Genomic DNA, 23,785 nt, shown 5'->3' with positions numbered 1-23,785 from the left:
GGCGACTGCCTGGCTCAGCCTCCTCCGCCCCCTCCCCCGGCGGCTCGGCGAAGCCGGGGTCTGGGGGTGTGTTCTCTTTCGCTCGTCTTTTCTGCTTTTCAACTCCTTGCCATGGCCACGTACGGCCTGATCAAAGCCATCGACAGAAAGAAAACAAACAACAAAAAACCATAAAGGGAGGGAAGATGCCTAGGCCCCGGAATTTGGCACCCCGCCTAGAGACCGGCGAGCATCCAGAGCGCATCTCCGCGCCCCGCCCCCGGCCCCCCGCGCGGCTCCTCCTCCCCTCCTCTCCCCACGTGGCCCCTTCACACCCGCCCCCCGGGAACTGCGCCTGGGTGGCCAGGGCTGGCAGCGAGGAGGTGGCGGGGCCACGCAGGTCTTGGGTGCGGGCTGGGCGCGGAGGCGCGCTAGGGGCTCTGGGGCTCCGGGCCACCGGGAGGGCGCACCCGGCGACACGCGGGGAGAGAGCGTGCGAGAAGAGGCCCGCGATGGGGAGGGGGCGTCGGGGGCACCGAGGGAGGGGGCTGCCCCCGAGACGCCTGTCCTCGGCTAGGCGCGGGGCTGCGCTCCGCGTCCACGCGCTCGCACCGCGCGCAGCTGCAGCCCGGTCGCCCTCCGAGGCGCTCCCCCTCGTGTTTCTTTCCCAGCTTTTCTTGCCTCACGTGAAACAGCCACGGCCGAGACCCCCGGCGGACCTGGGGGTGTGCACGGGGGTGATGGAGAGCAAACTGCGGGGCTGCAAGGGAGGGGGCTCGGGGGTCACTGTCTCTGACGAGCCCCCTTCCCTCCCAAACCAAGCTCTTCTCCAAAAACAGATTCCTTTTCCTTCACCCGGTGTCAAAAAGAAGGCAAGGAAAAGGTCACGGAAGGTAAGCGAGGGCCGGCCTGGTGGATATGCCTTCAGAGCGACTCAAACGCTCCTGCCCGCACACCCCACGCATTTATCTATATCGCGAGCTCCATTTTCATTTTCAACAAATGCATAACCGCCAGCGGAGGCTAAAGCATTTGTGAGGCCGGCCACTTCTCCAAAGCTTGCTCCGCGCCGCCCCCAACCCCTCCCCTGAGAGGAACTGGGAGCGGAGATACGACACCAAAGGGGCGCACGGGTCAGGGCGCGCATTCACTCCTCTTGCTGCAGTCAAACGTGCTCCAGCGCCCCTGTGTGGAAAGACACCAACTGAGCCTCGGCGCCGGGCTCCGACTCCAGACCGCAGGCGGCCTGTCTGGTTTCTCCCCTCCCTTTCCCGGGGTGGATTCCTCCCTCCTGGCCTCCGGGGACTCTCTGTCCTGCTGGAACCCGCGCCTCCGTCTTTCTCGAGGAATCGGGGCGCTCTTCCTTCTAGTGTCCTCATCCCCCCCACCCCCCGTTCTCCTTGCACTGCCCTTTCCCTCTTGTTTGCAGCGCTTCCGGCTGGATGGACCTGTCCCATCCTGAGCAGACGAGGAGCCCAGACTCCGGAGGGAGGGGCCGGGTGGAGGGCTCGCACCTGCCCCGGCACTTCGCTGCCCCTTCCACTCGAGGTCGACGTGGGCATCTTCGCCTTTACCTTCCAGCGGTGCTTCTGCTCCGCCACGGTTTCCGTGACCATCGCAGAAAAACGGGCGAGGCCTCGGCCACTCAGAGGGCTCTGCTGCAGGCTGCCGGCCTTTGCTGGATCTGAGTCCAAGGCCACCTCCTGGCACCACTGTCCAAGCCCAGAAATCCCAGAGAAAGAGACCCTGCTGTTCCTGGTCCTAAAAATATTGCCTCTTCCCGCTGTGTCCTTAACTTGGGGGGAGAAACTGAATGCAGGTGAATAAGTCTCCGGGGAGAGGACCCCTTCCAATCCTTTCCACACTCTTCCCAAGCTCTCAACCTAGCAGGTAGTCTTGTTTTAATTAAAATTTATACCACACCACCCTCTGTTTAATCCACTGTGGTTTCCTTCCGCTAAGAAGAAAAGTGCATCTTAACCGTAGTTCGAAAACGTTTCCTTTACAGAAACTATAAAAACACGTAAAATCAGTTATCTCGATAGTTGGGAGGCTCCCTGCACCACCAAAAGGCCTGTTACACAGGCAGATGTGCCAGCCACAGATCTGGGGGTGCCAGAGCATCGCTGCGCCGCTTGACTTTGAAGACAGAGGCAAAAATTACAAGGACCATAAAGCTAAACTTTAAAAGTCATCACATTTAGATAAATAGGAAACCTTGCTCTCATCCCCCTCCCCTGCCCAGCTGTGCTTTAGATCCTTGAAGCTGCCTTTCCAAACCGACTTAAAAGGAAAGCCCCCGCTGCCCGCTCTGGCATCTAGATCTGACATTTCACTAAATATAGATGCTGTGAGGGTCTTATGTACTACACATACACACATATATATGAAATATGCACGTATATATTTACACAAATTCTAAGAAGCATGATAAAACTATTTCTTGTACCAATGTAGTTTATACAAAATAGAGTATTTATATGGAAATAGTTTAGATGTCATACACAATACTTTATAGATGTGTGTGTATCAAAGAGAATAGATTGAAGAAGGGAGATAAGAAAGGCACACATATCCCTCACTATTTTTTTTAACATCTTTATTGGAGTATAATTCATTTACAATGGTGTCTTAGTTTCTGCTTTATAACAAAGTGAATCAGTTATACCTATACATATGTTCCCATATCTCTTCCCTCTCCCTCCCTCCCACCCTCCCTATCCCACCCCTCTAGGTGGTCACAGAGCACCGAGCTGATCTCCCTGTGCTATGCGGCTGCTTCCCACTAGCTATGTATTTTACATTTGGTAGTGTGTATATGTCCATGCCACTCTCTCACTTCGTCCCAGCTTACCCTTCCCCCTCCCCATATCCTCAAGTCCATTCTCTAGTAGGTCTCTGTCTTTATTCCCGTTTTACCCCTAGGTTCTTCATGACCTTTTTTTCCCCCCTTAGATTCCATATATATGTGTTAGCATACGGTATTTGTTTTTCTCTTTCTGACTTACTTCACTCTGTACCTCACTTTTGAAATTATATTCTCAAGCGAGCCTGTAGGTCTTCAAATTACAATCTGGTCAAAGTTAAAAACCCTAACTAAAGGATTCAGACAAGACGATAAGCAGTTTTTATTTAAAATTATTTGTAAAGTGAAAAAAGAAGCTATAAAACTCCTAAACAATTGGGGGAAGAGCTGAGGTACAGATCTGTGTTAACAGAAGCATATCTGCAAATTAAACAGGACAAATGGAGGGCAGGGGGCTGTCAGGGTGCACAGAGCCCCTCAGAGGCCAGTGCGAAGGGAAGGAGACACAACACTAATACAACAACCATCCGCACATGCAAAGCTTCTCGGGTGCCATCTAGATCCAGGGCCCATCAACTGACTTAAAAAGAATCAGGCTACTTTGCTCCACCTGCACACTGAACACAACTCATTTTAAAGAATGCTCTAGGGGCTTCCCTGGTGGCGCAGTGGTTAAGAGTCTGCCTGCCGATGCAGGGGACACGGGTTCGTGCCCCGGTCCGGGAGGATCCCACATGCCGCGGAGCAGCTGGGCCCGTGAGCCATGGCCACTGAGCCTGCGCGTTCGGAGCCTGTGCTCCGCAAAGGGAGGGGCCACAGCAGTGAGAGGCCCGCGTACCGCTAAAAAAAAAAAAAAAAAAAGAATGCTCTAAACTTTTGAGTGTGAGTCTGTGCGCCCATGTTTGCAAACGTGTATGCACTCACACAACCAGATTTGCCTTAAACTTTGATATACACATTGCAGTGTCTCTTTGGATAGACTGTCAGGACTCCCAAGTCCCAAATGCAAAGAGGAAACTAGCTAATATTTTAGGATGAATGAAGTCACACAATTGCAGAGAATCACAAGCGGTGGCACTGAATGGTGCATAGTTAATTCACTTATTGCCTTCAATAACCTTTTCAGAACCCCATCCTCTAAATGAGGAAAAAACCCTGAAGAGTACCAAAACTTCCCAAGGGGCACGTAAATAGAGGTGCAGCACTGCAGAAGGAAACCTGTCAATCCTAACCCTAACACTTCACTCAACCTTCAATACTTGAACATCTTGACTACGCTCTATTGAAGCAGATTTCCATTCCTGCTCATTGGTTAAGTATGGGGAACTATTTTTGAAAATATTTTGTGGGTTATTTCATATTAAGATTTTAATTCCTCCATATGGCTTAAAACCCTGTTCACCGACCCATTTTTCCATCTAGTTTCATACGATTATTTATTCCCTGTTTATTAAATAAAGGTGGGAGCGTGTGTTTATTTCCCCTGAAACCAGTTTAAGAAACAAATATAATTAGGCAGACGCTGCAAAATAGAGCGGATAGTCATTTTTTTAAATGACAATGAAAGGAACTTTTTGGTCTATATGCAAGCTAAGCATTGTAAAAATACCCAAAGTATATTGAGCCCAGCAGCCTAAGCATGATTTTTATTACCCAAGAGGTTTTCTTATTTCTAGGAGAGAATTATGTCCTATAGTTTACTTCCCCTTTCTCTTGGAGGAGGAGGAGGGCAGAACCCTGCTTAAGGTATTTATTCTTTTCCAAACACTGATATTTGGAGAAATGCAATGGCCAATATAGCATACTCTGACAGAAAGGCTTCCCTAAAACACTGGGCATCAGTGTTTCCTAAATATTATCACATTGCATTCATACAAGTGGGGAGAACTAAAGCAAGTATTCAGGTAGCTTGAGAAAATACAGTCCTAACTACATAAATACAGAGCAAAACCTCTCTCTTGCTCTCTTTAAAATAATTATTTCTTTGCAAGATGACTACCAATACGGGGCCGCGTGGTAAGACTTCTTTACAAACAGGAAACATCCAGCACAAGAAAAAGGAATTGCCACTCCTGGCTTTAACACAAAGTTAAAGTATGAATTAACTTGGAGGTTTTCAAATTGATCCTTACAGATTAATGTGTTTGAAAGAAAAACATTTATTTTAACCCAACCAAAAGGCTTATGCTAAAATTAATACAGTTAAAGGTTGATTTCCAGCAGCACACTTCCCTGCATTTTAGTACTGAGGTTACGCATTTGCCTGGTTTTTCACAGTTTGAAACACACGTACAGCTACCGGCCCCAGCAGTGGCTGCTCACACAGATGTGGTCCTCAACACACATGGTAAAGCTGATCTGATCGCCAAGTATGTAAAACAACCACGGATTCAACTGAGCACGCATTTTCTTCTCAGCCCACTGGGGCTGCGGGAACCCACCCTCCCTTCCTTTAGGGATCCCCTCTCATTTGTCACCTCCGCCCGTGGACACTAGACCGTGACCCACTTCCTCGTTCCTCCCATTGCTCACCCTCCTTTCTTCCCTTCCTCTTTCTGCTCCTCCGTGGCGTCTTGCTCTGGATCAGTATCAGGAGACAGTATATTGCTTTTCTCTAAAAATTCCTTGCTGCTCTTTGAATATTCAGAAAACCTCACCTTCCACTACCAATGATGCCCCAGAAATTATCTAAATAATCACTTTCTAGAGGAGGCACCAACCTCTGTCTGTTCCCATTGTCTGGTGATTCAATTATAGCTTGCACCACGCTTTCCAAGGCGCCTCAGATTTTTAGAGCGTGAGATACAGAAGAGAGTCTGTTGTTTCTGTCTGTCCCTGGTGATCACTGGAGATCAACCATGTCATCGGCTGAAATGTCTTCATTCATACATCACATGTTATTAGATTAAAATGGAAGCGACTCCTGCTCTGAAATGTCCCCAGAGCTTCTTGCCTTTCACACCAGGCACTTCCCTGGGTCCAGTGAATTAAGTGGAATCTGCTTCCCTTTAATGTTAAGGTGACATTAACGAGCCTCTGCAATTCAGCGCCTCCCTTTCTTTAACCAACAGAGGTGATGGCTGTGTTCTGGAAGAAGAGAAAGCTTTTATCTGCTCTCTCTTGTGACCCATGGCGGGCATTTCAAAGGACCAGTCCTGGCTTGGCCATAACACTAATTGTAAAACAGGCCTGGAAGTACAGGGCTTAGACCCCCACTTGTTTCAGGTTTTGCCTTTTTTTTCTTGCATCATGTCCAAAGGGGTCCTTAGGTTTTCACTGGAAAGGATCAATGCAATAGAAAAGAAAAGATAGAAGCAGGGTCATTCAAATGCAGGGTCTTATTCAGATAGTAGAAAACAGAGCTGGCGCTGATTCATTCATCCTGCCTTGTAAATTCTACTCAACCACAGGCCAATGGAAGTCGTTACAGAAAGTGAAAAATCTGGCTCCACTAGAAACCACTCCAGTTATACGGAACAGAAGGGGATATGATGTATTCCTAGAATGCACGGCAGGACTGAAATTTGGGGGAGGCTGGGTGTGCGGCTGATTTAGTCCACCGGCCAGAAACAGCATAAGAAGGTGAGCTAAGCCCCGGGGACTGGCGCCCAGGTCCAGGCACCGCATGTTCCAGTGCATCCTTGCATCTGCCTTCCACACACAAAGAGGCAGGAGAGAAGAGGACCTCCTCTACACAGCAAAGAGCGACAATGAGATGCCTTAGAGAGTCAGGGCCAGAAGCCATCCCTGAGGCAGGTCAGGGAGGGGGAAGGGCCACCTGCTTCCCGGACATCTGTTCGGTCAAATCTGCAAAAGTCTCTTAAAAAACCCTGTCGCTCTCCATCTTAACCCCGTGTCAAACCCTGGCAGAATTAAGACCATTCCTTTGAGTTCAGACATTGTCTAGAATAGCATCAATAAAAAATAATTAGGAAACAACAGAGAACTGAGTGAAAAGAAAAACAAACAAGCCTCAGCTATGGCACAAACACCAGAAGACACACCACCCTTTCAAGTGTGTAATGGGGCAGTTCCAGCAACAGCGTCCTCTTCCAAAGGCACAAGGCCACAGCTGGATAATGACTACATCTCCAAGATGTGAGTTTCTGTGTCCTGATGATTCATCTTTAAGGTAAGCCACTATTCCCATATTCAGAACTGTGATGAACTGGAATGTTCAGAAAATATCCGCTCACCCCGGATGCCTTTTTAGGTCCACTTCTAGCAGGACTGTACGGCTTGCTTTGGCCAATGGAATGTGAATGGACCTGATGCAGGCAAAGGCCGTCAAGGTACTTGCATGACCTGGCCGACCTCTTGCCCTCACTCAGGTGACCCACCCTACAAGAACATGGCCTGGGTAGTTGCAACCACTTCAGCTTGGCCTCCAGAACAAACACGCTTGGAGAGACTTGAACCCAACCCACGGTTTGGAGTTAAGCTCAGGGATCAGGGACCACAAAGCAAAGCCACCCAGCTGAGCCCAGGGCAGACCAGATATATCACAGTTGACCAACAGAAATGTGAATCTTGATCTTATGTAAGCCATGGCATTTGGGATGATTTGTCATACAGCATGCTTGCATCATGGTATATGTCATGTTCTAACTCACTAAAACTAAAATCAAATCTACGCATGAAAACCGGTATAGCTAATGTCAATGTTTGTTGTAAGCATTTTACTTATTTATTCAGTAAATATTTGAATGCCCACCATGTACCAGCCATTGTTCTGTTTTATGTGCTAGGGATGAGATGAATAACTAAAATGAATACAGTTCTGGCTTTCATACAGATTATAGTCAGCCCTCCTCTCAGTGGATCAGGGCTGATGCTCTAAATTACCTGGCCGTATTGATAAGCCCTTCCTTTTATGAAAAGATGTAGTTTTCTCAATTTATTGCTCATTTTGGTACATTTACAGCCCAGGTAGTTTTATTAGAAAAAGACTGTTAGAAACCTAGATCACAAACGTGTTCATAATAATGCACTAGTTATCTATTGTAGGAGCACAAAGCAGCATTTTCAACGCAAAAGCACAGTGGCTCTCAAAGAATTGTCCCTGGACCAGGAGGGTAAGCATCATCTAGAAATTTGTTAGAATGAAAATTCTGGGCTCCATCACTAATCTACTGAATCAGAAACTCAGGGAAGGGCCCAGCCATCTGTATTTTAATAAGCCCTCCAGGTAATTCTGATGAGCACTCAAGTTTGAGAAACAAACACTGCACTAGAATAATCACGAGAGCATTTTTCTAAAAGGCAACCAAGGTGAACTGAAAGATTCTCAGAATGTTTGCTGGTTCTCAGGAAATGGCTCACCCATTTAAAGTACTGAATAGAGATTCTCCAGGGGGTAAGAATTTTTCCAGAATGTACAAAGGCCAGTCTTCCTCACTTAAAAGGGGGTTATCTTAGCAGTTTATTCAAAGTCAAAATAGAATAGAGACCAGGCGATCTTTTCAGGACATTTTCAGAATGCTGTTTCACCCGTGAATTGAGATGTTTAAGGCTCATCTCAGGAAGAAGGTAGTGGCGGAAAGGGAATTGACAAAGCAGACACCAACGATATGGTCAAAGCTAAGATACCATTCCTGTTGGGGCTTATCTCAGAGAGGCTTTGATTTTGTACCTTAGCAGACAGCCTCTCCCATGTTGCCTGAATATATGTAATTTGCCAGACAAACTCTGCAGAATTTCAAGAAAGAAAGGACCAGTAACTTTCAAAAATTGATTTCATTAAAAACACTCAGTGCCTCTGGTTTAGCCTCATTGCTTTTTTAATACAATAAAAAAAATCTTGACGTGAATTAAAAATCAATGAAGTTAATAAACATGTTGAAGTTGAAAACCAACTTTTACGAACTCAATTTTCCTGAATCTACTCCTTTAAGACACATTAAAATGTTCAATACAAAACCCATTTTATTTTTCACCATCACTTAAGATTTCTTCCAAATTCCCACGGAACGTACAAATTTTAAAATAGACTGATGAGACTTTTTGTGGTTCAATAGTTTTTCTTGAATTTTAACACGTTCTCTGACCCACATGCACACAGTTAATATTTATGGCTAACTACCAATGTATACACACAATAGACCCTATGAAGCATGGGACCTCACCCAGGGGAAGAAAATAAACGTCAAGCCTGATGCTCTGTGTCATCACATAGCCTTGAGCAAATGCAAGAGCTATCAATGCAAAACCTGGTTCTTGCGTATGGGTGTGTCAGATGTGAGATGCAGAGAACTCTCATTAACGAAAACAGATTATATTAGGGCAATAAAACTGGAATGAAGCCACTCATTGCTTCACGTGGGTAATTCAATTCACTCTGCACTGTAACTCTATCAAGTCCGCTGCTGTACCCATCTCTGAACAATTTCCTTCTCGTAAAGGGGAGAAACAGCCTTTTCTATACTACTAATTGCATTTCAAATCATTTTAATTTGGAGCTCAAAAAACGTAATTCTCCTAACAATTGCTTCTATTTATATATTTCTTGACAGGTAAACAAAAATCGCCCATTGGCTAAATAAATCCATGAGTCATATAAGCCTGCAATTTGAACAGAGTTTTCCTCACTCACAGCAAAACCAGCATTGACTCTCTGCTCCAATAGGCTGCGGTGGGTCTCATCCATTCCTCCGATTGAGCTTGAGTCCCTGACGGGTCCCATCACCTCATCCTTCGAGTGGCAGCCATAATCCCCACCATGACTTTCTTTATAAGCCAACAATAAACAGAACCCTCTCAATCTTCATGAGAAAGGATGGATACATGGATGCTTTCAAGGGACTCTGAAGAACTTCTTAGCCATCATATGGTAAAAGAAACAGCAGCATAAGGCTCTGTGTACATCTCTGTTTCAGCATCCCTTTATTCCTCTCTCTCTGAGACCTCGGTTCAACTCTGAATGAGATGTAACTGGTTGGTTGTGATCTAAATGAATTTTGAGTTTCCAAGTTGAGCTATTCAAATTCATAAGAGAAATATCTTTCTTGAGTACTTAACGTACTCAAAGAAAAATAATTTACAATTATTAAATCCAAATATACTGTGCAGTAGAATAGAAAACTCTTGATCATGCTAAGATAGAGTGTAGTGCTTCAAATAAGTTACCGACTTATATCAGACCCTCAGGTGGGATACTTGTAGCATGACGGGCACTCTCACGGAAAACCTTGGAATAGGTACTAGTCTAACCTTATACCCACTGATTACATCTGCATTGTTGTGTTTTTTTTTTTTTTTGCGGTACGTGGGCCTCTCACTGTTGTGGCCTCTCCCGTTGCGGAGCACAGGCTCCGGACGCGCAGGCTCAGCAGCCATGGCTCACAGGCCCAGCCGCTCCGCGGCATGTGGGATCTTCCCGGACCAGGGCACGAACCCGCGTCCCCTGCATCGGCAGGCAGACTCTCAACCACTGCGCCACCAGAGAAGCCCTACATCTGCGTTTTACTGTTTTCCCATGATATAATGTAAACTTCAGGACCTGAACTTAGCAGATAGCTACTGATGCCCTGACAAAGGAGGCAGTCTGCTTGGATTTACCCACATGATGAAAAACAGCCCCTTGCTACGATGGCGCTTCAGAGAGCAGACCGAGTCAGTGTTTAAGCCACCAGTCCTGGCTCTCCGCTTCTGACTTAAGTGGAATGATGGTGATTTCCTGCACCAATTGGCACAGCTCCAGGGAGAGGTTTAAAGCAAGTGATCCACGGACTCTTCCATCTCCCTTTGCTGTCAATTATCTTTGAGGAAAGAAATCATCATCCCTAAGATTAACGCAATTCTGGTTTTTTAGCTCCTGGAACCATATCGTATCATTTCCGTGTGTGATACTGGTCAGATTAAAGAGTTCCACAAAGACGTACCCTATTGTTCATTTACTTAAAAAAAAACCCTAGACTTGTATTACACTTTATACTGGGAAAAAGCTGGATTTTATTCATTAAATTAGTGCTTTGGAGAAAGCCAAAGCTTTTCTGTTTGTTTTCCAGAGGAAATGACAGGAAACTTTTCTGTAAGCATCTTCTTACACACACGTCCTTCACTCTCAGTGGTGAGAACTGCCAGTGTGATTGCCTTTCATTCCCCGAAAGTGACACCCCAATCCCTTCTCACTTTCTGCCCATCAGTATAGAATTTCTGTCCTCACATGCGTCTACTTGGCTAAAGAAATGGATAAAGTTTTATGGGCGGCATTGGACATATTTTTTTCCTCTCAGATAGAAGACAGAGGTATGAAGAGGGACCTCCTCCCTGCCCCCCAGCACTGCCCCTCCAGTTTTCCGTCTCTGAACACATCTGTGTGAGGATCGGAAGGTAGGGAGCAACTGCAGCCTCTTTGTGACAATGAGAAGAAGGTCAAATGCTTCTGCACTGATACAAACCCAGAGCCCCAACGGCACGGAGCCATTAAACAAAACTCAGAACAGCCTCCCAATTAGAAACCCCTGTGTTAGCCCCTTTCAGTCAGGAATAGTTACGTAGCCCAAAGTGTCCCCAACAGATACAATCAGACCCCTGGCTCTTCCTCAACGGCTCTTTGCATGAGGAGAATTCACTAAGCGCCAGTTTTCTCATCTACAGCATGAAGATGATGAGAGGCTATTACCATCAGCTTTACCTACAACACAGGGCTCCTGAGAGATTCCAATGCATTATTATTACAGGGGAAACCCAAAACTTCTTATATATACCTAACCTTTGGGAGAATGGGGGCTGCCCATAGTTCATACTCGACAAAACACATCATTCATCTTTTTCATCTGATTTTTTCTTGTTATTGTCTATGATCCTGCATTTAGACATCTTGTTGATTTTGACACATTCTTGCAGCTAGAGTATTTGGAGGAAAATGTACTTCCACTCTCGAAAGCCTCATGGATGTGAAGTGAGGAAACATGTTCCGTGAGATATTCTCTATCCAGGGTTCCTAAAGCCACAGAGAAGACCAGTGTGGGTCCAAAACAGGGAGGGGAGAAGGGGGGAGAGACTCGTTGCTTTACCAAATTAAATAATAATAACAGAACTCTTAGGCTGATCAGCACTCTATACTTAACATATTGTCCAATATGCAATGTCATTACCCCAGAGACGCTCCTAAGACGCAAACCTTGACTTGGCGTCAGAAGAGCCAGTTTGGAACCCACTCACCCAGGGCAGGTTGTGCCACCTGCAGGCTGGGCATGTGTCCAGAGCACTAGGAATCAGAGTAGGAATCAAAAATACAAGTAAAGGTATTCCAGCTCCAACAGACATATAGAACTTTGCACTCAGACTATCTGGGAAGAAACTTAGTTCAGCACACATACATGTTTTTAATACTTTACAGAATGAAGGTCTGGAATTTCCTTTTGGGATTGCATGTGGGAGGGGCAATGCCTTTGCATCTTTAATCCAGCCTGCAGAGGTGGTGATCCCTAAAAGTTGGTTGAATATAAATTTTGTTCCATGTTTATCAGTCTCCTGTTCATCAAAGGCAAGGACCACTAATACTTCAGATAATTTTCTTTTTTTCTTTTTTTTTTTAACAAAACTCAGAGTTGAGGGAAGAAAGCATGAAAAACAGGCTTATAAAGTATGTTGCCTTTATCTTGCAGCCCGTTTTTTGATTGTTTGGACCTTGCGTGTTGTTTGTTTTTGCCTCAATCCGGGGGAAGGAAAGAACACGAGGAAAATAGACAGAGACGTTTCTCTCTGTCTCCTGGGTCTCTCTTTCACTCATTTCTTCTCATAGCTTCTCTCCCCAGTCCTTCCACACCAACCCAGTGCCCTTGTGATAGAAGCCCTGTCATTCCAAAACAACTCGGCAGATCCTGTTCCCCCACAGCTTTTTATTTCGATGACCCTTTGATGCATTCAATCAACTGCAGAAACAAAAGCAACACAACAAACAACAGAAAAGACAAAGCAAAACAAAACCAAGAGTCCTGTGAATGTGCTGGTTTTGAGCACACGGAGAGCAGCGCAGAGCTTGACGTTGCCGCTTGGGGGCGCTATGGGAGTTCAGAAAGGCAAGCTGTGCTCGGCCCTGGATGACTAAGGGCGGCCCTTCATTCTGATCACACCATCTCCGCGTTCAACTGAGCACAGGAAATGAGGCAGCCTCTTAGAAGACTTTTGTTTCCTATGAAAAGGAAGTCTGCTGTTACACGTTTTCATGCCTTAAATCATTTACATGCTTTCAGAAAACTAAAATCGAGTCGAAAATGAACCACAACTCTGTCTTTTCATTTGTTGAAGATTCAGATATTCTGGGGCGGGGAGGGAGAGTGGGCATATGAATGTGCTACATTCCCATTCATCACGGAGGACAGCTAGGTCAGAAAGATGGTTTGTGTACCAAGAATTTCATGGTTCAGAAGAGGTCCTGGATCACCTTTGGCCTTTTTTATCCACTGGGGCCTCAGTGTATGCGATACCAAACTGGCATGAATGATGTGTCAGAGCAGCAGGGGAGCTACTGAGAGGGGGTGATGGACTGGGTTATAAACAAGCATTATTTGGCCTAGATTGGCTTATTCCACCTATCACTTTCTTCTTCTCCCCTCCTCCTCTCCCCCTCCTTAAAAAGGATAAAAAGAAGTCCAGAGAGAAGAAGCTCTGCTATGATAGCTGACACCCTTCCCAAAACGATCTGAAATAAATTCAGGACCTTGGAGAACAGCCTTACAATGGTCACGGCTGCGCAAGTCTTCATGGAGAACATGAATTTTATGATCTTTGAAAAGTTATTCATTAATTTGGAAAACACAGTGTTACAATTTATTTATTTTCAGTCAGATTTTAAAACATGCATGTCTTAATACAAACTTGCAATAGATTTTGGAAGCTAGGACATCAATAGGTCCACTGACACCTGCAAATGAACTTTGAATTTCTTTTGTAAACTTTCAACCCATGAAGGGTTTTGGTGATTATTATTAATAATAATAATCGATTCAATTGAGGGGGAGCTTTTTTTTTTTTTTTTTTTTGCAGTACGTGGGCCTCTCACTGTTGTGGCCTCTCCCGTTGCGGAGCACAGGCTCCGGACATGCAGGCTCAGCAGCCATGGCTCACGGGCCCAGCCGCTCCGCGGCGTGTAGGATCCTCCCAGACCGGGGCACAAACCCGTGTCCCCTGCATCGGCAGGCGGACTCTCAACCACTGCGCCACCAGGGAAGCCCCAGTTTCCAATATATTTTACATACATCATCTTATTTAATAATTTTAGAAGTCCTGTGGTGTTTGTATCACAGTCTAAGGGCTACATTATACAGGAACATCTCCACTAGATTTCTGTCCACTTACTTCCGTCACTTTGATGAGTCATGCACTAAAGCACATCTCAGGAAGATGTGAAATTGAATTTCCAGATGGCACAATCATAGCTTTACTTCAAAGCCCAGCTCAAAAGGCACTCCATCCAAGAGGTCATCCCATGATTTTTTAGAAGTTACTAATCGTCTTGCTGAACCCTCATAACATCTGTAAGTACCTGCCTTATAAAACACACCACTCTCTATCTTGTGCTTTTCATTCATTTATTCACCCAACACACATTACGGAGCATTAATATGGCTGACCATGTCTTATCTCCCCCATCAGAAATTCCTTAAGAAGAAGATATGGGTTGATTAAGGTTCATGCGAGGAACTCTGTGGTATACAGAGAAGGTGCTCAAATTAGAGGGAAGTTCACTTAAGCCCCACTTTTCTGCAGAGTCTGCACAGAGATGGTCTTCTGGAAGATACTGTGTTGGAGTCTGTTGGGAGATGCTCTGATTGGTGACTGCTGAGACACCCCAGTGATATGAGGATGCTATATTTCACAGTAGTGTCTTTCAGAAACTATGGACCATAACCCACAGGTAGGCCATGCTCATTATGAAATTAGTGTATGATTTTAAAGAAGAATTTGAAAAACCTTCCACATTGTGTGTGCTTTCCTCCTGCAGACATGTTGGGCTCCTGCCCCAGAGTACAAGCTCCTTGAGAGGAGAAACGGCTTCCATTGCCCTCACTGTTCATACCAGTGTCTATCACTGTGCCCGGAACACTGGACATGAGCAATGAATATTTGTCAAAGGAATGAATGAGGCTAAAACAACAAGAGTAAAATCATGGTAGACAGGGACTTGCCTGGTGGTCCAGTGGTTAAGAATCCGCCTTCCAATGCAGGGAACGCAGATTCGATCCCTGGTCGGGGAGCTAAGATCCCACATGCCGTGGGGCAACTAAGTCTGTGCACCACAATTACTGAGCCTGCACGCTCTGGAGCCCACAAGCCTCTACGAAGAGCCCACACGTTGCAATAAAAGATGCCGTGTGTCGCAACTAAGACCCGATGCAGCAAAATAAATAAATAAATAATTTTTTTTAATCATGGTAGGAAAAAAAACATATGATCATCTCAATAGATGCAGAAAAAGCTTTTGACAAAATTCAACACCCATTTATGATAAAAACTCTTCAGAAAGTGGGCATAGAGGGAACCTACCTAAACATAATAAAGGCCATATATGACAAACCCACAGCAAACATCATTCTCAATGGTGAAAAACTGAAAGCACTTCCTCTAAGATCAGGAACAAGACAAGGATGTCCACTGTCACCGCTATTATTCAACATAGTTTTGGAAGTCCTAGCCTCGGCAATCAGAGAAGAAAAAGAAATAAAAGGAATACAATTTGGAAAAGAAGAAGTAAAACGGTCACTGTTTGCAGATGACATGATACCATACATAGAGAATCCTAAAGATGCCACCAGAAAACTACTAGAGCTAATTAATGAATTTGGTAAAGTTGCAGGATACAAAATTAATGCACAGAAATCTCTTGCATTCCTATACACTAATGATGAAAAATCTGAAAGAGAAATTAAGGAAACACTCCCATTTACCTTTGCAACAAAAAGAAAAAAATACCTAGGAATAAACCTACCTAGGGAAACAAAAGACCTGAATGCAGAAAACTATAAGACACTGATGAAAGAAATTAAAGATGATATCAACAGATGGAGAGATATACAATGTTCTTGGATTGGAAGAATCAATATTGTGAAAATGACTATTCTACCCAAAGCAATCTACAGATTCAATGCAATCCCTATCAAACTACCAATGGCATTTTTTACAGAACTAGAACAAAAAATCTTAAAATTTGTATGGAGACACAAAAGACCCCGAATAGCCAAAGCAGTCTTGTGGGAAAAAAGCAGAGCTGGAGGAATCAGACTCCCTGACTTCAGACTATACTACAAAGCTACAGAAATCAAGACAATATGGTACTGGCACAAAAACAGAAACATAGATCAATGGAACAAGATAGAAAGCCCAGAGGTAAACCCACACACCTATGGTCAACTAATCTATGACAAAGGAGGCAAAGATATATAATGGAGAAAAGAGTCTCTTCAATAAGTGGTGCTGGGAAAACTGGACAGCTACATGTAAAATAATGAAATTAGAACACTCCCTAACACCATACACAAAAATAAACTCAAAATGGATTCGAGACCTAAATGTAAGACAGGACACTATAAAACTCTTAGAGGGAAACATAGGAAGAGTACTCTTTGACATAAATCACAGCAAGATCTTTTTTGATCCACCTCCAAGAGTAATGGAAATAAAAACAATAAACAAATGGGACCTAATGAAACTTAAAAGCTTTTGCACAGCAAAGGAAACCATAAACAAGAAGAAAAGACAACCCTAAAATGGGAGAAAATATTTGCAAACGAATCAACAGACAAAGGATTAATCTCCAAAATATATAAACAGCTCATGCAGCTTGATATTAAAAAACCAAACAACCCAATCCAAAAATGGGCAGAAGACCTAAATAGACATTTCTCCAAAGAAGACATACAGATGGCCAAGAAGCACATGAAAAGCTGCTTAACATCACTAATTATTAGAGAAATGCAAATCAAAACTACAATGAGGTATCACCTCACACCAGTTAGAATGGGCTTCATCAGAAAATCTACTAACAACAAATGCTGGAGAGGGTGTGGAGAAAAGGGGACCGTCCTGCACTGCTGGTGGGAATGTAAACTGATACAGCCACTGTGGAGACCAGTATGGAGGTTCGTTAAAAAACTAAAAATAGAATTATCATGTGATCCAGCAATCCCACTACTGGGCATATACCCAAAGAAAACCACAATTCAAAAAGACACATGCACCCCAATGTTCACTGCAGCATTATTTACAATAGCCAGGTCATGGAAGCAACCTAAATGCCCATCAACAGACGAATGGATAAAGAAGACGTGGTACATATATACAATGGAATATTACTCAGCCATAAAAAGGAACGAAATTGGGTCATTTCTTGAGACGTGGATGGATCTAGAGACTGTCATACAGAGTGAAGTAAGTCAGAAAGAGAGAAACAAATATCGTATATTAACGCATATATATGGAACCTAGAAAAATGGTACAGATGAACCGGTTTGCAGGGCAGAAATTGAGACACAGATGTAGAGAACAAACATATGGACACCAAGGGGGGAAAGCGGCGGGGGGCGGGGGTGGTGGTGGGATGAATTGGGCAATTGGGATTGACATGTATACACTGATGTGTATAAAATTGATGACTAATAAGAACCTGCTGTATAAAAAAAAAGTGATCAAATGTATCCTATTGGAAAGAAGCAAAAATAGACCATATTTACTGTCTAAATTATATAATAATTTAATGATATTTAGCATCTATTGCAGATGTATTTATTATTGCAGATTGTATTTGCTTTATCAATGTCTTTGCTCTGGTAATCAAAATAAAATAAAATAAAATCTGAAAAAAAATCATGGTAGACAAGTCCGGGTTGCCTATCATATATCAAAGATCCATTGAAGCAAGTTTATATACTCTTTCCCCGAATTTATCAATATGTATTCTGGGGGTGGCTTGTAACATCTTAGATTCCCAAGGGAAATAGAGAAAGATAAATAGTTTGATATTAATCAAGCAAAACATCTGAGTATATGTGTTATCAAGACAGGTTTTGACACAATTCATTAAGGAAACACGCTTAGGGCACCAGGGCTGGGCAGCCACTTTGCCTCCTAGTAGCCTTCATGTATGAACAAGTCTTCCATCCAGAGGAGGCTGAACAGTGTGAAGAGGGAAAGGGCTTTCATTAGAGATTTTTATTTTGTTTTAGTGGCACGGCAATTTATCTCTAAGAGGCTAATAAAAAATGTATTCTAGAGAAACTAATATTGCACAATGCCACTTATAACAGATATTAAATCCCCCCAGTCTGGTTTATCTATCCAAAATGGAATTAATACCATTGATAACAAGGCAATGTAATATTTCTACATTATGAAATTGATTGCTTTCTTATATATACTAGTGGTTTCAAATGCTTAAATTAGTTATTCACATACCTATTCATCTATGAAGTCACTTTTAAGGACTAAGTGCTATTGTTAATTATAGCAACAGTGATTCTTAAAAAAAAAACCTCTATAAATATTTGCTTGAAGGGCTACCTGTGAACCTTGGAAAAATACATGTGGTTTCAGGCCAGAGCCTTTGGATAAGGCTGCTGTGTGGTCCTGGGAGACTGGCTATTGGCTTTAAACAGTGATTCTGTCTCAGTGAACACTTGAGAATACTATCAGGGAAAATGAATTTGCAGAATGTAAACAGACTGAAATTTTTCCTCCAAGGTACCTGCCAGGGTCAAAGTTGGTCACAGTCAACTACCTTTCTCCTCTCCGGTGCCTGGAAAGGCTGTTTTTCTACGAAGTCCAAAGCTGCTCAAACACAGCTTACTCCTGATATTGCAATAACATGATTCTTCACTGAGCCTAGGGATTTCCAAATGCCTGCATTAAGATGCACAGATCTAAATCAACCTTGACCTGGAAAGACTAAGAAAGACACAACAAAATAACATTATAGTTTTGAATATTATTCTCAAATCAATTGTTTCTTGCCTTCCTTTTGCCTTGGGATATCATTTCTGCTGAGATTTCTGATGACCAGGCACGCGCACCAAAAACATGCCTGTTGGGTTCTAGGTCCCAAGGAACATCACCTCCTCATTGGAACATACATCATGGATGAGTGGTGCAAATGTGAGTACCAAGTTGGCACACGCCTGTCATCATGCCACCTCACTACACATAATTGGTCTTCCACAGACACTGAAGTATAGCAAGTGACAAACAGAAATTCCATTTCCTGGTGGAAAAATATCTCCTTGCTTGAATGAGTAGAGTACCTGCAATGTAGGGAAGTCTGTTCTGCTTCTAGTCCTGCTTCCTGAGGAGGGGTAAAAATGATGCCCAGGGATGACCTGCACCTGCACCATCCGAGCTGGCGCTCTTTCCCCATCTCACCCGGCCATGAATAATGAAGCCACCACTGGATAACTCCACAAATGGCAGATTAAAAACCCTAACCCAGGGCCTCCAACTTGCTGTAGACAATACATTTGAAACTCAGCTCCTTTAAGTTTTTCATTGGAGAAAGTAGAGATTTAACAGCTATTTCAGAGGATTATTAAAAGGATTAAGTAAACTTCTTATATGATGTTTATTTTAACACACACACACACACACATCCATGCACTTTCCATCAGTCTCCCTGGTGCTATACCATGACTGTCCTTTCACTGGGTGGTTCAGCCAATGGGTTCATATTTATAAGACAGTCTACTCATTTTTCAAAGACTTTATGTTTGCCAAGTTCTCCAACAGCAAGGAGAGTTCCTCTCCTATTTTCATCAATGTAGCTAATAAATACATTGTACTGAAGATGTAAAAAAAGGGCAAATGGTGCCAAAATGGTCTATGGGAATAATCTTTGTGGTATCTGTGGATGAGACAAGATTAAAAAACATTCAGCCTGTGCCTGTGCTATAATTTTGAGCTTCTTGACGCTTTTACGTCTTCCATATAGCCTTTCTAGGTGTGTTGATGTTGACAAATGCTTCTCTGGATAAAAGTGTAATGCTAGAATATCAGTACATACAGATGGAATTTGTACACCAGCAGCTGGATGTCTCAATCCTCTGGTTTTACTACCAGTACCACAAGTAATTCCTGCAAGGAAAATAAAGTATTTTCTGTACTTTGATGAGGGGTAGGAAGGAAATTAAATTACTAGTGTATGGGAGACAGCACTTCAGGCCTGTGTTACTGGTTCCTGATCTGTAATGAATGAAATTATTCACATAATTTAACATTGAAAGCCCAAGCGACTATTGTATTTTTGTATCATTGCTATATCTGAAAGGTGATGAATGCTAGTGTACCTTATTCACTTTACTTATTTATTTTCAAGTCTTAAAGTAAACGCATTACTTGACCACACCATGATTCTTCTCTAATGGAGCCTTTTCACTCTCTCATTAAGGTGGTGTAGAAGAGTATAGTGTCCACTGAAGCCTAACAATGAGCTAGTGAGTGATTTCTCCACAAAGGAAGGGTGTAGACTGTACCCCCAAAATGTAGACCCCAGGAAATACCCTTAAGGTTGAATATCTTAGAGCACAAAGAGTTTGCTGGTCTAGGGGTCTCGGGATTGGGTGAGACGAATGCTCTAGCAGGAAACCAAGATCTAGAAACAGGTCAAGTTGAAGCTGCGGACTCTGGCCATTTTGTATATGTTTTAGCTTCAGAAAAGTTCAGTTCTCTCAATTTGGATTGGATGGGTGTGGGACTTTGAATTCAACCAGTGTTTAGGACTGATCAAATAAACTGATGGATTAATCTTCTCCATTTTCTACTGGTTGAGTGTTTATGAGACAAAAGCAGCCTTCAAGTATGTCGACGATAGAAGGGAAAGAAAAAAAAAAAACCAAAAGTGAAATTGAAGTGAACCGCCAGTGCCAAGATCAGTGACGGGAGATGCAACCAATGCCCAGGCACCTGCAAGGATAACTTATTTGTCCTTGGCTGGTTTCACACTTTTAGATCATTTGATGATGGCATTATGTGTACTGATGATGGCTGCAAGAATGGATTAGTAATCTGTACTAATAAAAAGGGAAGGGAAGTGTTGGATTGCTGAGCAACGCGTGTCAAGCTCCAAAAAAAATTGTGTCTTAAGTCAAAAGCAGCGCAAAAGAGGAACCACTGATCTCAATAGCCACACACACACACACACACACACACACACACAGAAGGAAGGAAGGAAGGAGGGAGAAAACAAGGGGGGAAGGAAGACCCATACATTTGCTTCTGGGGCCCTTGGCCTTGGTGAAGGGCATTGCGGCACCGGCAGTGGTATGCAGGGGTGGCCTAAAGGCACAGTGGGGTCTGGAGCGGTAAATGTGGTATATGCTTCACTTCCTCACCTGTAAGACCTTAGACAAGTCTCATGTCTTTCCCTGAATCTCAGCTGCCTCATCTATAAATTCACAGGGTTGGAACAAGGGCATTCTTAAGGTTCTTTCATGCTGTAAACTTTATAAAATATACTATCAGAAACAGAAACGCCTTTCTTGCTTTGAAAGGTTCTGAGCAGGTACACCTCTGTTGTTAGATAAAATAACAGATTGTATAGTTTCTGGGAAGGAACAAATTTAGCTTGACAAGAGTTATACAGAAAAAAGTGGTGGATTTGGTTGGCCCTACACTTACCAAGTCACATTTTGGTACAGCTGTAAACACGATTACTACAATTGTAGAGTTCACATCGTTCGTTGTAATCATCTCAGTGACCTTTCTACCAGTATCACCATGGCAGAAACAGTCCACTAGCGGCCTTTATGAACATGTGCTGTTTTCAGACAGAGAAAGACAAATATCATATGATATCACTTATATGTGGAATCTAAAAAAAAGATACAAATGAACTTATTTACAAAACAAATACTCACAGACATAGAAAACAAACTTATAGTTACCAAAGGGGATAGTGGGGGGAAGGGATAAGTTAGTTTAGGATTAACAGATACACACTACAGTATATAAAATAGGTAAACAGTAAGGGCCTAGTGTATAGCACAGGGAACTATACTCAATATCTTGTAATAACCTATAATGAAAAAGAATATATATATATATGTATGACCAAATCACTTTACTGTACACTTGACACTAACACAACATTGTAAATTAACTATACTTCAATAAAAAAAGAAAAAACTGTGCTGTTTGATGCATATAAATGAACTCTAATTAATTACATTCAAATTGCAAAGAGGTCTAGAAATAATATCATACTAAAGTAAATTGAAAAAGCAGCCATTTGTAATAAACATTGCTCGTTCTTGTTTGTACAGGAATGAGCACCAAGTAAAAAGAGGCATTGTGAACCAGTATGTAGGATATATGTCAAGATCCTGTTAGTTTCCAAAAAGAACTATGATCTTGAAAGGGATCTTTTTTTTCCTAGAAAATTAATCAACAAAGAACTATGGGCAACTGCTGGTTTAGCTGTGGAATCACTTAAGGTGACAAATACAACCACACCAAAGGCACATGGAGATGAAGGAGCTGTAGGTACAAGGTCACCTCTTCATGAGAAAGATTTAGAGCCTCGCAGGAAACCCTCTGACCCTGTGGTCAATATAAAGAACCATCACTCCTCAACCAGCTGTGAGGCCATCACGCTCAGGAGCGCTTTTTCACACTGAACTTAAATAGGAATGAGGATGCTGGAGGGGCTTTGGAGATAACTCAGCTTGACCTTCTTTGTTCGGAGACAAGGAAACAGTTTCAGAATGCAAGAGACTTCTCTGCAGAGTCAAATAACATTGCAGAGGAACAAAAAAGAAAAGAAAAGAAAAAAGAGAGAGAAAGAGAAAAGAGAGACAGAGAGAGAAAACAAACGCTTTCTTTTTTCTTCACTGCAGATTTGTAGATATTCTAGGGACAAAGCAGAAGGAAGACAACTATGCTGTATGTATTTATTTTGAAAGTTATTTGAATGAGTCCATAGCATATAATACAGTAGTTAAAATCAAACTGCTTAGAGTCCTAGGGCCAGAGTCCCTAGATTTCAGTTTCTATCTCCCTCACTTATAGGGTCTCGGGTGAGTGATTTAATAACTTCGGGAGCTAATCCAGGGAAATGACTTCCCACACAGGAACCCACTCCAGTTAGCTGTGATTAGCAATATTACTGGTTACCCTAGGACAGCGTCAGAGATACAGCCCTGCACAAGGCAAAGAAGAGTTAATTGTTCCACACAACAAAGTAACCATTTGGGAAGACGGTGTAGATAAATTTTGAAGACAAAAAGGATGGAGGCTCTAAGATTATGTGAACAGAGAAGATAAGGAAAACGTCTCTTTACCACAGAGATTCTAGTTCTTTTTGTCTCTTTAGACATAAATGAGACAAAAAAGTGACCCCTACGACAATCTGGCAAAGCCTATGCTTCTTTTCTCAGAATCTTATATTTAAATTCATAAAATAAAATACATCAAATTATAAAGAAAACTCATTATTTAGAGATATAGGGTTTTGGGGGGGAGGGTTTGTTTTGGTTTGGTTTGGGTTTTTTTGGCCATGCCTTGAGGCTTGAGGGATCTTCGTTCCCTGACCAGGAATCGAACCCAGGCCCACAGCAGTGAAAGCGTGGAGTCCTAACCACTGGACTGCCAGGGAAGTCCAGAGATAGAGTTTTAAAAATACAAAAAATACAATGTATTTATACATGTTTATTAATGATTCACAATGTAATACCTTTAAAACGTAGGCAGTTAAAGTAAATTTTTGTTTGTAATGATGTATTAGTGCAATGGCGGTTTTGGCTGAGATAAATTAATAACATTTAACTGTGGATGTCTCTGACAAGGAAACATCCCCATCAGGTTGGATATACAATTCTGACTTTTTTGTTCTGATGATCATAGCAATGGAACTCCTGTTTTGCAAAGAGACATGATTAGAAATAGGATGAAAGTTTTTATAACTTGCTTCATAAGGAAAACTTATTCTGGACTCCAGAAACACTAGGTTCTCCAAAGGCTTTTGAGTTAAATGCCACCATGAAGGCAGCTGCTGGAAGTTTTGTGGCTGAAAGGTCT

General features: G+C 43.0%; 1 protein-coding gene across 2 annotated transcripts in view; it reads right to left on the bottom strand.

The window, feature by feature from the left end:
- Window positions 1–23,785, bottom strand: part of DPP6 (dipeptidyl peptidase like 6) — a gene marked incomplete at both ends in the record, with an annotated part of 1,078,039 nt that overhangs the window by 819,030 nt on the left and 235,224 nt on the right. The gene's annotated exons all lie outside the window — the stretch shown is intronic.

This window comes from Mesoplodon mirus (genome assembly GCF_964341445.2).
Source record: "Mesoplodon mirus genome assembly, chromosome: 9".
Taxonomy (NCBI): domain Eukaryota; kingdom Metazoa; phylum Chordata; class Mammalia; order Artiodactyla; family Ziphiidae; genus Mesoplodon; species Mesoplodon mirus.
Note: the sequence above shows the minus strand (reverse complement) of the source record. Positions and strands in the feature narration are given on the sequence as shown.